The sequence below is a fragment of the Microcaecilia unicolor genome, chromosome 1 (genome assembly GCF_901765095.1).
Source record: "Microcaecilia unicolor chromosome 1, aMicUni1.1, whole genome shotgun sequence".
Lineage (NCBI taxonomy): Eukaryota > Metazoa > Chordata > Amphibia > Gymnophiona > Siphonopidae > Microcaecilia > Microcaecilia unicolor.
This window is the reverse complement of record NC_044031.1, coordinates 694,064,842-694,080,232: the sequence shown is the minus strand read 5'-3', so window position 1 is coordinate 694,080,232 and position 15,391 is coordinate 694,064,842.

The following is a 15,391-nucleotide window of genomic DNA, read 5'->3' as shown; positions in this document are numbered from 1 at the left end:
GGCCCAGCTGCCTGCTTGTGCCATTCTTATTGCCCATCGAAGGGGTCCTTTTACTAAGGTGTGCTGAAAAATGGCCTGCGGTAGTATAGACGTGTGTTTTGGGCATGTGCAGAATCATTTTTCAGCGCACCTACAAAAAATGCCTTTTTAAAATTTTTTGCCAAAAATGGACATGCAGCAAAATGAAAATTGCCATGCATCCATTTTGGGTCTGAGACCTTACCGCCAGCCATTGACCTAGCAGTAAAGTCTCATGCGGTAACTGGATGGTAATGACCTATGTGCATCAAATGCCACTTGGCGCGTGCCCAATACGCATGTCCAAAAATATTTTTTCAGATGGGCATATCGGACACGCACCAAAAATGAAATTACCTCAAGAACCACACAGTAGCTGGGCAGTAACTTCATTTTGGCGCACATTGGGCATGCATAGACGCTTACGTGGCTTAGTAAAAAGGCCCCTAAGTAAGAACATTGAGGGCCTCTTTTACAAAGCTGTAATACCAATTCTCGGTGCGGTAAATGAGAGGAAGCCCATTCAATTCCTATGTAAAAGAAGCTCTGAGTTAGGACTTGTTTTCATGTGATGTTAACAAGGAAAAGGATCACTGATCTGATTCAAAGACCAGATGGGCACAAAGACAATAGTAATAGCTGAGCCCATTGTGTCTGACCACCTTCCATATGTCAGAATGATTTCTTCTTTTTTAATCTCAGTGGGGAAACTTCCAGTGATATGTTTCCAGCCTCTTGTCAAGGGGCTCCACTCAATGAAACACCCTTTGTTTATCATAAAATAATTTAAGGACTTCTGAGAGCCCCAAGGGAACCCCCTCCAATACATCAATAAATGTATTTTCTGTTCCTCAGGACTAGTACAGGCATATTACCTCTAAGGATTTAAGTTCAGTAGAATTATTGAACTATGTACAATATATAATATGGAGATCAGAATGAGTCTCAATTAGAAAACTAATTTCTAATCTCCATTGATACAGGGGTTTGAGAAGATGACGACCCAAAAACAATTGGAAATGATGGACTTCCTGAAATTCAGTGCACAAATCAGAAGCCTACACTAGATTTATTTCTGGTTCCAGGTTGTGCTACGATACCTTTCCCAGTTATTCTGACAGTATTTCAGCTTCTTTGCTGTTCTGATTGTGCTCAGGCTCATCCCCTCCATTTCAGACTGGTTATAAGCAATGTTCCCTCTAAGATGTGTGGGAGTCTTCCAACTGCATTGCTGCCAGTAGGGGGTACTGCTTCAATATTGTTCTTTCAATCACTAGGCAACGTTGCCAGGTGGGCGGTTTTCCCGCCCAATTGGGCGGTTTTCCGCAACCCGCTGCGGGAAATTTTTGTCCGCTGTGGGTCGCGGTTTTTTGGGCTATTGGGGGTTTTTGTGCTGTTTTTTGTGCGGTTTTTCGAGCCACAGGGGCGGGGCTAATGACGTTTTGGGCGGGGTTGATGACGGAGTAGGCGTGGTTGATGACGGCGGGGGTGGAGCTGATGACGGCAGGGGTGGAGCTGATGACGGTGGGGTTGATGACGGTGGGAGCGGGGTTGATGACGGCAGGGGCGGGGTTGATGACGGCGGGGGCGGGGGTGTGAACTTTTTGGGCGGGTTTGGGGACTGGGTAATTGGCAACACTGTCACTAGGGACAGGCAGGTCCGTCCTCTGGAATCCTCCAGAACGTGTCTGTTCCTAGTGATTGAAAACACAAAATTGAAGCAACATCCCCCACTGGCAACAATATGATTGGAGGACTCCTGCACAGATTAGAGGGAACATTGGTTATAAGTGAGGAAGACTGGGCTAAGTATCTTTGAGTGTGCAAAGACAGTGTGGAAGACAGAATAATAGAACCTCTCTTTCCTTGTGGAAATAGTTTTGCTTACCTTTTGTTTCCATAGCACATTTGAAAATTTATTTTACAGTCTTTTAAAGGACATCAGTATTTTTATTATCCCCAGCGTACTTTTCTGAGACATTCAGAAACAATATTTTAGAAGCCATGAATTTCTAAAGCTTGGCAACACCATGTACATACATTATGGACATTTTTAAAAGCCATTTATGGAGGTAAATATGGATTTACCCTGATTAGTTGACCTGTGCAAATTGCCCTTCTCTGAGTGGAATACTTTCAGTTGCAATAAAAGCAGGCAATCTTTTGGGTGGGTTTAGATCTGATGAGTAAAACACATGTGGATTTGGCATTTTTAAAAACATGCATGCTAATTTAACCCCTTCTCCGTTCTCTTGCCCATACAAATAGCAGGTACAAATTACATAAGAGCTTTTATTTGCGGCTGGTAATTCTCAAAGGAGAATAATACATGGCTGTTCCTTTTAAAAATGGACCAAAGAGCTTGCAGGCTAAAAAATGAGGTGGAACAGTTAAATAGGGAACAGTTGTTTAACCTTACAACTATTGCAAAAACAAAAGGACACACCATGAAAACAACAACAGCCTTGATAGTTTGACTATAAGGCAGTGTATCAAATATCATCATACATCAAATGAATTTGAAAATTGAAATTTGTAGTACAGGAAGGTTCCTTACCTGGTGTTATTTCTAGGGATGTGCAGGAAAAAAATGTAGTTCCCTGTGCCATTTGCAGGCCCTTTCATTTTCTTTATGTACATTTTCATTTTGCCTTGCTTTGTTTGTATACGTTTTTTTTAAAGTCCAACTGGACAAGAACAATAATGAAGCAACAGGAAACAAGCCCAGAGGAGGAACAGAAATGAAGTCTGCCCTGAGCTGACTTCTGCTGGACCAGTCAGGAAACAGGAACCAAGATTACCAGAAATATAAAACACAGCTAGGCACAGGTTGGCTATAGCAGGCTTTTGAGAGCAGAATAGTTCCTCCTCAGTGGTGGCTGCATTCCAAAGTGAAGGTTACAAGATCAAGGCTGGCTTTTGCATAATAGCAATTAATGGAAAAGAAACCTGGCATTTTTTTTGTTTCCTATCCATTTGGGTTAGTTGAGTTCTTCTAATAGGTCTTTTATTTAGATGACTGAGTTAATCTTTCAGTACATGTTACTTTTTCTGGTTCATTTTGCACAGACATACAAGACACAGACATGGGCTAGCTACAGCAGACTTTAAAGAGGCAGCGTAGCTCTTCCTGAAAGGTAACTGTCTCCTAAACAAAGGGACACAGATTATGCTTATGTTTATTATATTTTATACTAGTAAAAAAGGCCCATTTCTCAAAAAAATGAAACAGGCGCTAGCAAGGCTATCTTGTAATGTTGATTATGTTTCTAAGGTTCTCATCAAAGCGATTTCTCCTCTTTCCCCTGCCCTCCCCTCCATGTCCAGCGATTCTTCCCTCCCCTCCCCTCCATATCCCGTGATTCTGACCTCCCCTCCATGTGCAGTGATTCTCCTGTGCCATGTCGTCCCCTCCGTGTCCCAAAATTCTGGCCTCCGCTCCATTTCCAGTGATCCTCCTCTGCCCTGCCATCCCCTCCATGTCCCACGATTCTGGCCTCCCCTCCATTTCCAGTGATTCTCCTCTGCCCTGCCCTCCCTTCCGTGTCCCGCGATTCTCCCCTTGCCTCCCATCCCCTCCATGTCCAGCGATTCTACTCTGCCCTGCCCTCCCATCCATGTCACGCGATTCTCTCCTCTCCTCCCATCCAATCCATGTCAATTCTCCTCTGCCCTGCCCTCCCCTCCCCTCGATGTCCCTCGATTCTGTCCTCCCTTCCATGTCCAGCGTTCTGTTGCCTTCACTTGTCTTGCTTGCATTCGTAACATCCTGACTTCAGCTCGCTTCCAGTGTTCCCTTCCCTCTCACTGTTCCGCCCTTTGATGTCATTCGTCTTTACATGAGAGCGGGACAGTGAGAAGGAATGGAACACTGGCGGCTTGCTGACATCAGGATGTTAACAACCCAGACAGTCAGCCACAGAATGTTGACGGTACAAATTATTATATTAGATACCACCCTTCTTGGGTCAAATCATGGAGGTTTACAATGTAACTTTGAAAACAGAAAGGAATGTCATTTCATCAGATAGTGAAGCAGCAGAAACAGGAGCAAGTAAGAAAGTCACAGAGAGGTCAGAATGCAGAGACTATCCACCTGCCTCACTCCAGTCATGAGCCTAAGTGCCACCAAAAGCTTGAGCAAAAAACCCCCCCAAAAAAACAGTTCTTCAGGACCACTCTGAAATTAGGGAGTGATGATTCAAACTCAGTGGAAGTGGAAAATAATTCCACAATGTAGGTGCTAGACAGAAAAATGCTGAGTGCCTAGTAGCTATTGAAGAGGGTGGAATAAAAAAATCAAAGTGAGTTGGATGAGCGGAGAAGATGGGAAGACAAGTAGGGAGTAATAAGGAAATAAGTAATGCCAGATATGAAGGACAACTCATGTAGATAGCTTTGTGAGCAAGAATGGCTTGTGCATAATAACTATTCACACAGGAAAAGAAAGCTGGAATTTAATGACACTAGAAAGAAACCTGATTTGTGGAGGGGGTTCCTGTCCTTTCATTTAGACTCAAATTTAGCTGCTTTCATCTATAAGCATTCTTAATTTTACTTTGGCTAGTTAATTCTTGTCACAAAGTCCTTAGCAGGGACTCCTGAGTCTTGAATACTAGACTGGAACAAAACAAGAAGGGGTGAATAAACATGTGGCTAAAATGAGCCGGTCGATATTGTGTATCTGGATTTTCAAACGGCATTTGATAAAGTACCTCATGAAAGACTCCAGAGGAAATTGGAAAGTGATGGGATAGGAGGTAGTGTTATATCGTGGATTAAAAACTGGTTAAAGGATAGAAAACAGAGAGTAGGGTTAAGTGGTCAGTATTCTCAATGAAGAAGGGTAAATAGTGGGGTTCTGCAGGGGTCTGTGCTGGGACCGCTACTTTTTCACATATGTATAAATGATCTAGATATGGGAACAACTAGTGAGGTAATTAAATTTGCTGACGACACAAAGTTATTCAAATTGTTAAATCGCAAGAGGATTGTGAAAAATTGCAAGATTACCTTATGAGACTGGGAGACTGGACATCCAAATGGCAGATCATGATGTTTAATGTGAGCAAGTGCAAAGTGATGCATGTGGGAAAGAGGAACCTGAACTATAGCTATGTGATGCAAGGTTCCACATTAGGAGTCACCGACCAGGAAAAGGATCTAGGAATCATCATTGACAATACTTTGAAACCCTCTGCTCAGTGAGATGCGGTGGCAAAGAAAGCAAATAGAATATTAGATATTATTAGGAAAGGAATGAAAAATAAAAATGAGGCTGTTATAATGCCTTTGTATCGCTCCATGGTGCGACCACACCTTGAATACTGTGTGCAATTCTGGTCACCACATCTCAAAAAAGATATAGTGGAATTAGAAAAGGTACAGAGAAGGGCGACAAAAATGATAAAGGGGATGGGACGACTTCCCTATGAGGAAAGGCTGAAATGGCTAGGGCTCTTCAGCTTGGAGAAAAGACAGCTGAGGGGAGATATGATAGAGGTCTCTAAAATAATGAGTGGCGTGGAACAGGTAGATGTGAATTGCTTGTTTACTCTTTCCAAAAATACTAAGACTAGGGGGCATGCAATGAAGCTACAAAGTAGTAAATTTAATACAAATCAGAGAAAATATTTCTTCACTCAACGTGTAATTAAACTCTGGAATTCGTTGCCAGAGAATGTGGCAAAAGCAGTTAGCTTAGCGGGGTTTAAAAAAGGGTTGGCTAGCTTCCTAAAAGAAAAGTCCATAAGTCATTATTAAAATGGACTTGGGAAAATCCATTGCTTATTTCTAGGATAAGCAGCATAAAATGTGTTGTACTGTTTTGGGTCTTGCCAGGTACTTGTGACCTGGATTAGCCACTGTTGGAAACAGGATACTGGGCTTGATAGACCTTCGGTTTGTCCCAGTATGGCAACACGTATGTACTTAAGAACAGGGCCGGTCTTAGAAACTGTGGAGCCCTGTGCAGACCAGTTCACTGAGCCCCACCCTGCCCCGCCCCCACCCAGCCCCACCCCTTGTTGACAAGATATGTTTTAAACTTTTTCTTTTATTTCAAATAAAGACAAATCAAGCAAAACTTGTATACAAAAACTAATTCAAACATGAAAAATGCTATACTAGGAAACCTTTGGGTTTAAAAAGCAAAACCATGTGCACATAAGGACTAGATAAATGAATTAAAACAAATCCCCTTAATATGTAATACTTGGTAGCAATAATGAAACAGTGATTGAATATTCAGATAGCAAACAGCCTGAGCCAAAAGATTTATTTTCCACTGAACATAATTAACTTTGTATGAACTTGGCTACTAATAGTGTGCTGTACTGGACAATGTTGGCACATTTAGCCACACCCATTTACCAACCATGGCGCATATAAACAGTAATCATTGAAAATATTACACCAGTACATTATAAATAATTTCTGTAAGCTGTTACAGCTCCAGTATACCGAAAATGACACAAACCAAATTAGCATACAGATTCTGCATGCAGCACAATACCAGAAAAACAGAACATTGCTATACATTGCAAAATAAGACAGCAGATGTAAATTCTCAAATTGGACATATTCCAAACACTAAAATGAAAATAAAATGATTTTTTCTACCTTTGTTGTCTTGTGACTTTGTTTTTCTGATCATGTTGGTCCCAGTCTCTGATTCTGCTGCTCTCTATCTGCTCCCTTAACTCCACTTCCAGGGCTTCCTTTCCACTTATTTCTTTACTTTCCTCCTTTCTTCTTCATTTCTTGCACTACATCCATAGGTAAAAGCTGGGTCCTCCGCGGACTTGACTGGAGGAAGTATAGAGTGGATCCAGTTTTTGCCTATTTTCTCCAGCCATGTGCAATTTTTCTCCTCTTTTCCCTTTCCCTAATCTCCGTCAGTATGCATCTCCTTCCTCTCTCTTCCCTCTCCTCCATCCATGTCCAGCATTTCTCCTCTCTCTCCTCTCCTCTATCCATGTTCATCTCACTTCATCTCATATCCTCTCTCTTCCTGCCCCTCCATTCATATCCAGCATTTCAACTCTCCCCTCTCCTCCATCCGTGTCCAGAATTTCTCCTCTACCCTCCACCCATGTGCATTTCCTTACTGTCTTCCCTCACTTCCATCCATGTCCAGCATTTCTCCTGCGCTCCCCTCCATCCATCCATAACAACTCTCCTCTCTCCCCTGCCATCCCTACCCATCCATGTCCAGCAATTCTCCTCTGCCCTCCCCTCCCATCTATGTCCAGTGATTCTCCTTTGCCCCCTGTCCTCCCCTCTCATCCACATCCAGTCATTTTCCTCTGTCCCCTGCCCTCCCCTCCCCTCCCATCCATGTCCAGCCTTTCTCCTCTCTCCCCTCCCCTCCATCCATGTGCATCTCCTTCCTGTCTTCCCTCACCTCCATCCATGTCCAGCATTATTCCTGCCCTCCCCTCCATCCATCCATATCCAGCATTTCTCCTGCCCTCCCCTCCGTCCATCCATGTCCAGCAACTTTCCTCTCTCCCCTGCCCTCCCCACCCATCCATGCCCAGAGATTCTCCTTTGCCCCCTGTCCTCCCCTCTCATCCACATCCAGTGATTCTCCTCTTTCCCCTGCCCTCCCATCCCATCCCATCCATGTCCAGCGATTCTCCTCTGCCCTCCCCTCCATGCCCAGTGACTCGCCCGACCCAACCCCCAACTTAACTTACCCCCCTTTTCAGCCCTGAGTTTCTGAGGTCCCAACCCCAGCCCCATCTGTGCTCTCAGTTTTCCTCAGCTGCTTTCCTTCCAGCCGCCCTACGTTTAAAAAGTCGCAGTGGCGGCAGCGAAAAAGCAGGCTTGCCTCTAGCCTTTAAGCCTTCTTTCTCAGCGTGCACTGTGCTGTCTTCGCAGAAACCGGAAACAGGAAATTGCATCAGTGCACACTGAGAGAGAAGGGGAAGGCTTAAAGGCTAGAGGCAAGCCTGCTTTTTCGCTGCTGCTGCTGCCACCGCTACGACTTTTTAAACTCAGGGCGGCGGGAAAGCAGCTGAGCAGCAATATGGCACGGAGTGACAGGAAGCGCTGCGGGGCCCCTGGAGGCACGAGGCCCTGTGCGACCGCTCCTGTCGCCCCTGCCTAAGACCTGCTTAAGAAGTTGGATTGTTCAACGTAAATCTTATTGTCATTGTACCTCCAAGAGGTGCATCCAGCACAAAAGGGCACATAGGGATTACTGAAAGTAAAAAGTCAATCAGGAAACAGGGACTAAGTTGACCACAGTTAGGTATGGGCTGGCTTGAGAAGCAAAATACCTCTTTATGGAAGGCAACTGCTATCCAACCTGAAGGTTACAGGATCAAGGCTGGCAGGTACCTGTAGCTATTAACATGGGGGTTGCTAAAATGTAACAACACTAGAAAAGTCTGTCGAGTTGGAGTTTATTCCTGACGTTTCAGCTTAGAAACTATATAAAACAACAAAGGAAATGTTGCTGGCAAACACATCCCTAGTTTTCTCCTGCAGTGAAATCCTATATCAAGGGTTCATTGAAGATGTGTGAAAATTAATACAAAAATAAAGTTAAAATAAAGCCAACATTTTTGATCTCTTGTATCCCATCACTTGTCAACTATTTAACACAATATAGTAATCCCTCATAGCACAAAAAAAGAAAGATCAGAGAATGTAACCCCATCTCAGGAGGTAAAGTAAGACCATTATGTAAACAGCTTCAGATCTCATCCAGAATATGTCACATAAATATTAGACTATCAAACAAGAAATGTAAATTATCTTACATACTCGGTAATTGAAAATTTTATTGTACATTAGTGAAGTCATCCATTTGTTTAATCATAATCAGTTTCAATAAAATCTAATTTAGAAAAGTTGAATGAGGTTCAGGGTGGATAGCTATAGGAATGTCAATCCTTAGAACTCTCTATATTTAAGGAGGAGGTCACCCTCTTTCTATAAAATAATTTCAAAATTACTACTACTACTACTACTTAACATTTCTAGAGCGCTACTAGGGTTACGCAGCGCTGTACAAATTAACAATTAAGGACGGTCCCTGCTCGGAAGAGCTTACAATCTAAAGGACGAAATGTCAAGTTGGGGTAGATAAGTTTTCCTGAGAAGAGGTGAAGTGGTTAGGTGCCGAAGGCGATATTGAAGAGGTGGGCTTTGAGCATTGATTTGAAGATGGGTAGGGAGGGGGCACGGCGTTTTTTTTGTCATGGTCTGTTTTGTTTGTAGTCTGTTTTGTCGGGGGGTTTTTTGGTACGGTCTATTATAACGGGGTGCTGGTAAAAAGAGCTCTAAATGTAGAATATATAGATATAGATTTGGTCAGTCTGTCCTGCTGAATCTGTTTGAGGTTTAGGATCCATCTCTGTTCTATGTATTCAGCAGCACTTACTGGTGCTTAACTTTAAACAACTGACCATCTAAGCTGGTGGTCCTATTACTGAAGGGCTCATTTTAGCCCCAAGCATTGGGAAACATAGTCTGTGCTGAATGCCACAGACAAAATATAACAATCACACAACTTTTTGTTCATGGAAATCATTTTTCTACTGTTGTGAGCAGAGGAATTTTGCAAGTAATCAGGTAGATCTATTACAACACGAGTAGTAAATACCATGAGCAAAAGAGTTATAGTTGCATGGTAAAAGCAGAGAATGTGTCAAAGCATTAACCTCATGACTCCTTCATGCATGCTATTGTAGGCTAAAACCCCAAGAGCATGATATTCAGCTTAGATGGTCAGTTGTTTAAAGTTAAGCACCAGTAAGTGCTGCTGAATACATAGAACAGAGATGGATCCTAAACCTCAAACAGATTCAGCAGGACAGACTGACCAAATCTATATCTATATATTCTACATTTAGAGCTCTTTTTACCGGCACCCCGTTATAATAGACCGTACCAAAAAAAAACCCCGACAAAACAGACTACAAACAAAACAGACCATGACAAAAAAAACCGTCCCCAAAAACCCCCACAACAAAAGGAACCCAAGACAAAATAGACTCTTAATCAAGCTGGATTATGTTTTCAAGCAGATTTTTGATTCTCACTAGATACCAAGTGTGGATAGTGAAGTCAAGCTGTAGGTAGGTGCCAGGACTTTCAAGTGACAAGCCGTGGACTTTCTCAGTAATTTACCCTTGAAATTCATACCATTGAAAAATAAATCTATTTCAACAAGCCCTTTTGCCAGGAGTCTATTTTGTCTGGGACTTTTATGTCGGGAACTTTTTTGGTTTGGAACTTTTTTGTCTGGTTTCTTTTGACCAGTTCCTTTTGACCGGGTACCCTTTTTACCAAGCTGTGGTAAAAGGGGCCCTGTGGTAGTGTCATGTGGATTCGCTGAATGACGAGGCCCCATTTTACCGCAGCTGGTAAAAGGCTTTTTTTTTAATTTAAGGAAATTGCCCTGTGGTAAGTGAAACACTTGCCATGTGGCCATTTCCTAGGGGTAACATAACATAGTAGATGACGGCAGAAAAAAAAACCTGCACGGTCCATCCAGTCTGCCCAACAAGACAACTCATGTGTGCTACTTTTTGTGTATACCCTACTTTGATTTGTACCTATGTTCTTCAGGGCACAGACCGTATAAGTCTGCCCAGCACTATCCCCACCTCCCAACCACCAGCCCCGCCTCTCAACCACCGGCTCTGGCACAGACCGTATAAGTCTGCCCAGCACTATCCCCTCCTCCCAACCTCCAGCCCCGCCTCCCACTACCAGCTCTGCTATTGAATCTCGGTTAAGCTCCTGAGGATCCATTCCTTCTGAACAGGATTCCTTTATGTTTATCCAACGCATGTTTGAATTCCTTTACTGTTTTCATCTCCACCACCTCCCGCGGGAGGGCATTCCAAGCATCCACCACTCTCTCTGTGAAGAAATACTTCCTGACATTTTTCTTGAGTCTGCCCCCCTTCAATTTCATTTCATGTCCTCTCGTTCTACCGCCTTCATATCTCCGGAAAAGGTTTGTTTGAGGATTAATACCTTTCAAATATTTGAACGTCTGTATCATATCACCCCTGTTTCTCCTTTCCTCCAGGGTATACATGTTCAGGTCAGCAAGTCTCTCCTCATACGTCTTGTAACACAAATCCCATACCATTCTCGTAGCTTTTCTTTGCACCGCTTCGATTCTTTTTACATCCTTAGCAAGATACGGTTACCATACGTCCGGATTTACCATACGTCCGGTACCATACGTCCAGATTTACCTGGACATGTCCTCTTTTTGAGGACATGTCTGGGCGTCCGGGCAGGTTTTGCCAGTCCGCCCGTTTGTCTGGATTTTTGGACAAACGGGTGAGTGGGCGGCGGACCTATCCTAGCCTCCCCTTCCCTTACTTACTATCTACTGCCCTGGTGGTCTAGTGACCTCTTTGGGACAGGAAAGAGTCCCCTCTTTCCTGCCCGGAGTGCTGCCCTTGCCCTGCATCCTGTTGCTGTGTGACAGTCTCGGGATTCAAAATGGCCGTTGAGAGTTGAAGCGGCCTCGCGAGACTTCAACTCTCTGTGGCCATTTTGAATCCCGAGACCGTCACAGCAACAGGATGCAGGGCAAGGACAGAGCTCTGGGCAGGAAGAGGGGGCTCTTTCCTGCCCCGAAGAGGTCACTAGACCACCAGGGCAGTAGATAGTAAGTAAGGGGAGGGGAGGGGAATATGTGACCCGGGGGAGGGGAGGTGATGGGGGGAGAGGAATATGTGACCCAGGGGGAGGGGAATATGTGACAGGGGGTGGGGTGAGAGCGAGAAAGGGAGGGGTGAGGATGTCAAAGGGGCGTGGTGTGGGTGGGGCAGGGGGCACGACATGTGTCCTCTTTTTCAGAGGACAAAATATGGTAACCCTACCTAGGGGAGCCCTTACAGCCATCCATTGAGGAGGTGGTAAGGGCTTCCGCACTCACCTGGCAGTAACCGGGCAGCACACAGGGCTGCCCAATTATCTCTGGGGAAGCCCCTAGTGCTAGAAAATAAAAATGCGTTCTCTAGCACCAGAGTTAGCGCATGGCAGAGGTTAGGACTTCCACTGGGCTACCTCAGGAGACCAGCAGTAGGCCTGATTTGCTGCACACCAATACGGCAGTAACCCTACCGTCCTGTAGTAAAAGAGCCCTTAACTAGCTATGGTGAACTGCCTATAGGACTGCATTCTATGCAGTCCTATTTATGCCATTACCTTAGCCAGTTAAATTCTGAAAGTCGGTACTTAACTATGTGCCAACTCCGTCTCGGAATGCCCACAAGATAGCTGGTTTTGGCTTGGGTGGTAGCCAGGTATTTTCAGTGGCACTGTTCAGTTAAGTGCCACAGAAAATTCCTGGTTAGCCCTGGACAGGTGATTTAGACGGCCAGGAACCTTTCCTGGGCATTTAAATCATTTTGAATATCGGGCCCTGTGTGTTTTTGTATTAGTTAATGGTTGCAGATGAACTGAGTGTAAGTTGGTCTCGGGGCAATTTCTCCAAATGGACTAGTTTTGTGTGTCTAGTAAGAGAATTGATCAGAACGTGCTGCTTATGACATGTTGTCCCTGAAGAAGTGGTGAGAATGCTATGAAACGCTGGCCACCGTCGGATTGAATAGCAGTGGCTTGCACACTACTAATTTGAAGTCTAAGGGTTTATTTAAAAATTTTTTTGAGATTTTGTTTTGAAAAAGTTTGAACAAATTATAAATTAGAGAAGGGTTTTATACCTATGATTGAAAGCATTTTAAACTCAATTCTAAAGTGCTGTTTTAGCTTATGGGGCTTTTCCCTCTGTTTTATATAATAAGCACATTTTATATCTTACGAGTAAGTTAGTGACATCATACTGAAGTGGTATTTTGTTGATATTTAGTTTTGTGCATACTATGACAGGAATGAACCTCACTTTTAAGCCAAGGTATGTGGAGTATGATCTCAGTCTTTGGTTGTTTGATTCAGCAGGTGACTTGTCTGTTTTATGTACAGATGTTTGTCTTTATGATTTTATAATGTGTGCTTTATTGATAGCTGCCAAAATGCCATGAGAACAGGTGTACTGTGTGACTCTGTGATGTTGAATATGTTATGAAAGAGTACAATTTACATATTGTTCTTAATTTTTGTTTTTATTTATCCAATATGTTTGTATATTTGTGCCTTGCCAAGAATTGTAGACTGTGCAGGTTATAAATGTTTTAAATAATAAATAAACAAAATAGGCTACACATTTTGTAAATAAAAAATACATAAATAAAATGGCAGTTTTGATGCCTTGGAGTCCTGTTGTCTCTGTCCCTAAAATCGAGTGTAGTACCGGAAGACTGGAGGGTAGCCAATGTTACTCCGATTTTTAAGAAGGGTTCCAGAGGAGATCCGGGAAATTATAGACCGGTGAGTCTGACGTCGGTGCCGGGCAAGATGGTGGAGGCTATTATTAAGAATAAAATTGCAGAGCATATACAAAAACATGGACTGATGAGACAAAGTCAGCACGGATTTAGTGAAGGGAAGTCTTGCCTCACCAATCTAATGCATTTTTTTGAGGGGGTAAGCAAACATGTGGACAATGGGGAGCCGGTTGATATTGTATATCTGGATTTTCAGAAGGCGTTTGACAAAGTGCCGCACGAAAGACTCCTGAAGAAATTGCAGAGTCATGGAATCGGAGGTAGGGTATTATTATGGATTAAGAACTGGTTGAAAGATAGGAAGCAGAGAGTAGGATTGCGTGGCCAGTATTCTCAGTGGAGGAGGGTAGTTAGTGGGGTCCCGCAGGGGTCTGTGCTGGGTCCGTTGCTTTTTAATGTATTTATAAATGACCTAGAGATGGGAATAACTAGTGAGGTAATTAAATTCGCCGATGACACAAAATTATTCAGGGTCGTCAAGTCGCAGGAGGAATGTGAACGATTACAGGAGGACCTTGCGAGACTGGGAGAATGGGCGTGCAAGTGGCAGATGAAGTTCAATGTTGACAAGTGCAAAGTGATGCATGTGGGTAAGAGGAACCCGAATTATAGCTACGTCTTGCAAGGTTCCGCGTTAGGAGTTACGGATCAAGAAAGGGATCTGGGTGTCGTCGTCGATGATACGCTGAAACCTTCTGCTCAGTGTGCTGCTGCGGCTAGGAAAGCGAATAGAATGTTGGGTGTTATTAGGAAGGGGTATGGAGTCCAGGTGTGCGGATGTTATAATGCCGTTGTATCGCTCCATGGTGCGACCGCACCTGGAGTATTGTGTTCAGTACTGGTCTCCGTATCTCAAAAAAGATATAGTAGAATTGGAAAAGGTACAGCGAAGGGCGACAAAAATGATAGTGGGGATGGGACGACTTTCCTACGAAGAGAGGCTGAGAAGGCTAGGGCTTTTCAGCTTGGAGAAGAGACGGCTGAGGGGAGATATGATAGAAGTGTATAAAATAATGAGTGGAATGGATCAGGTGGATGTGAAGCGACTGTTCACGCTATCCAAAAATACTAGGACTAGAGGGCATGAGTTGAAGCTACAGTGTGGTAAATTTAAAACGAATCGGAGAAAATTTTTCTTCACCCAACGTGTAATTAGACTCTGGAATTCGTTGCCGGAGAACGTGGTACGGGCGGTTAGCTTGACGGAGTTTAAAAGGGGTTAGATAGATTCCTAAAGGACAAGTCCATAGACCGCTATTAAATGGACTTGGAAAAATTCCGCATTTTTAGGTATAACTTGTCTGGAATGTTTTTACGTTTGGGGAGCGTGCCAGGTGCCCTTGACCTGGATTGGCCACTGTCGGTGACAGGATGCTGGGCTAGATGGACCTTTGGTCTTTCCCAGTATGGCACTACTTATGTACTTATGTACTCTGTAGTAGATGCCTGCTGGAAAGTTTTAAGTAGCTTGATTAAGAATGTATAGAAAACCCCACTATTAAGAGTATACAATTAGCTGGCCCCATTGACTCGAATGGAAATATATGATCTTTCTATAACCTGGATGTGCCGGGTACCAGATCTAAATTCAATGTTTATTTTTTTGGACACAGATGTTCCTTCCCCTTCTGAAATAGGAGTTGAATATCTATATTTTCATTCCTTCCTAGTTCCACCAAAACACGCCCTTGCCATAAGGACATCTATGTCCTGGCTTTATAAAATCAGAATTTGAACGTGCAGACAATATGGATATCTAAATGCCAGTTTTCAGATGTCCAAAAACATGAATAGAGCTTCAAAACATAAGGGCCATGGAATGTAGTCCAACACATGTTCATGGTGAACTTGATTAGCAAATGACAGTGGGAAAGTGGAGAAGGCTTGAGAAAAACCAGGTACTCAGGATGATCTTCAAAGGCAAAGAAACACTTTGGGGTCCTTTTACCAAGCTGAGGGAAAAAGGGCCCTATGCTAGCAGCAGG